Source organism: Dendrobium catenatum, unplaced genomic scaffold (assembly GCF_001605985.2).
Source record: "Dendrobium catenatum unplaced genomic scaffold, ASM160598v2 fragScaff_scaffold_743, whole genome shotgun sequence".
NCBI classification, from domain to species: domain Eukaryota; kingdom Viridiplantae; phylum Streptophyta; class Magnoliopsida; order Asparagales; family Orchidaceae; genus Dendrobium; species Dendrobium catenatum.
In genome coordinates this window covers 1,211,824-1,215,075 of record NW_021319205.1, presented here as the reverse complement: position 1 = coordinate 1,215,075, position 3,252 = coordinate 1,211,824, and positions in this window count along the sequence as shown.

Genomic DNA, 3,252 nt, shown 5'->3' with positions numbered 1-3,252 from the left:
CCAACGGGTTCGATGGATACCTAGATGGAACCACTTCAAAGCCAGAGAAACATATGGTGAAGGAATCAGGTGAAGTTGTATCTAATCCTCATTATCAAACCTGGATTCTCATAGATCAAAATTTGTCTGCTGCTTTGTATTCAGCTATTTCTCCCAGTTTATTGCCCTATGTATTAAACATGGACACTTGTGCGGAGATTTGGAGGACTATTGAACGGCGACTTCAATCCTCAAATCGTTCAAGATTGTTACAGTTGAAAAACGAACTGCGTCATATCTCGATGAAGGATCGGACAATGATGCAGTACCTCTCTGATATAAAGAGCAAGTGTGATGCTATTGCTGCTTCGGGTACTCGGTTAAATTCAGAAGATGTAATAATGTACACTCTGAATGGTTTACCTCCGAGTTATCAGGCCTTTAAAACATATATTCGAGCTAATTTACAACCCGTCAATATAGACGATTTCTACGCCTTGCTGTGTAGCGAGGAAGTAAATTTGGCAGCAGAAGCAGCACGAGAAAATCAAGCTCTTCCGTCCACAGATCCTCAACTTGCCTTGTCTGCATCCCGTGGTCGTGGTCGTTTCCGATCAAACCGAGGACGTGGTCGCTACAATCAAACAACTCCGTCACCGGTACAGCAAGCTGCTAGGCCACCTGGGCGAAACTCAAACACTTATGTGGAGTGTCAAATTTGCCGAAAACCAGGTCATTCAGCATTTAAATGTTGGCATCGTGCTAATCTGCAGTATCAACCAGTGTCTTCATCTGCATTTGTCGCAAGTTCTGCATCCGAAACAGGTGATTGGGTATTAGATTCTGGAGCGACGTCTCACCTCACATCTGATTTTACGCAGCTTCAAAATCCGCAGAACTACACAGGAGCTCAACAGGTGCAGATTGGCAATGGAGACATGCTACCAATTACTCATTCCGGACAAGGCATTCTTCCGACTCCTCAACGTAAGCTTCGGTTAAATTCCCTTCTTCACGTACCTTCTATTTCCCATAATTTGATTTCTGTACATCAACTTGTAAATGATAATCCTTGTTCTGTCCTTTTTGACAAATCTGGTTTTGCAATTAAGGACTTGAAGAACAATCAAACTCTTCTTCGTGGTCACTCCCGTCAAGGCCTCTATAGACTGTTCAATCCACAACAATCCACCTCATCTCAAGTTGTTCTTCTCAGCACGCTCTGGCATCGTCGCTTGGGTCATCCATCTTCTTCAACACAAGCGGATTTACCTACTGTTTTTAGGACTACTTCTTCTTCTAGTTTTCATTGTAATGCTTGTGCGCTTTCTAAAAGCCACAAATTATCCTTTACTCGTTCTTCAAATTGTAGCAAAAAGCCTTTAGAATTGATACATACAGATGTATGGGGTCCTTCCCCAATTTTGTCAAATCAAGGTTTTAAATATTATATCCTCTTTGTTGATGATTATTCTCGTTTTTGTTGGGTTTTTCCAATGCGTATGAAATCTGAAGCTCATTCCAAGTTTGTTCTCTTCAAGTCCTCTGTTGAGAAACAATTTAGCACACCGATTAAAATTCTTCGCTCAGATAATGGTGGTGAATTTGTTAACGCTTCTTTTCAACATACTCTAAGAACTTCCGGCATCATTCATCAATTAACCTGCCCCTACACGCCAGAGCAAAATGGCATCGCTGAAAGGAAGCATCGCCATATCATTGAAACTCTTCGTAGTCTACTACTTGATGCTCATATTCCCTTATCCTTTTGGCCAGATACTTTGTTAACTACCATTTATCTCATAAATCGGATGCCAATCTCACCAATTCCTAAACGTTCTCCCTTTCAGTTACTTTATAGTAAACCACCTGACTATACTATCTTAAGAACTTTTGGTTGTTTATGTTATCCGTGGTTACCAAATATTCATACACACAAGTTCCATCCCAAATCGACCCCATGTGTTTTTCTTGGTTATGCATCAAACACTAAAGGTTATAAATGCTACAATTTGGAATCAAATAGAATCTTCATTTCAAGACATGTTAGATTCTTTGAACATATCTTCCCCTTTCAATCCTCCACCAAAAACATTAGTTCTTCATCAGATTCTCCACTATCTGCTCCTCTAACCTTTGTTCCAATTACTTCCAAACAACCTTCATTAATTCCTCCTCAAAATGATCCTTCTCCTACACAGCCACAAACCGTTCCTCTCACCGAATCCTTACCAATTGACTCTCTGGATTCATCTAACATAGCATCTGCTTCTCACAGTTCAGCAAATCAATATTCTCCTCCAAAATCTACACATCCTATGCTCACTCGATTTAAAACAGGGAATTTAAAACCGAAAAACATTGTTAGCATGTCTCATGTCATACGACCAGTTGACCCTACATGTTATTCACAAGCTTCAAAGGAATTACATTGGCGTAGAGCTATGTCCACTGAATTTGATGCGTTACAAGCACAAGGCACTTGGATACTTGTGCCGCCTTCTCCTACTCAAAATGTACTTGGATCCAAATGGATATTTAAAACCAAATATAATGCTGATGGATCACTTGCAAGGCATAAGGCACGTTTAGTCGCCCAAGGCTTTAAACAAGAATACGGTTTGGATTACTTAGAGACCTTTAGTCCAGTTGCAAAATTTCCGACAATTCGGATTTTTCTTACAGTTGCCGTGACGCATTATTGGAAAATTCTGCAATTAGATGTGTCGAATGCCTTCTTGCATGGAGATCTAGATACTACTGTTTATATGGCTCAACCACTTGGTTTTGTAGATAAAGTCTATCCCAACCATGTTTGTTTACTCAAAAAGGCTATTTATGGCTTGAAACAATCTCCCAGACAGTGGTTTGCAAAATTCTCCAATCATCTTATTACTTTCGGTTTTCAGCCTAGCACAGCTGATCCTTCCTTATTGATTTATCGGAAAGCAGCTCAGGTTTTATACATCCTAATCTATGTGGATGACATATTGTTAACCGGAAATAATGAGCAGCTCATTCAGCATTTGCTTTTAGATCTCCATCAGCACTTCAATTTAAAAAATCTGGGAGGTATCAATCACTTTCTTGGCATCACGGTACAGCCATTCAAACAAGGTTTGCATTTATCTCAAACCTCCTATACAGCTACTGTTCTGTCCCGAGCTGGAATGGACAAATGCAAAGTTTTAGCCACTCCAATGGCTATTAAAACTTCCTTCTCACCTGATGCCGCCCAATTGTTTCATAACCCAGAATTATACAAACATTTGG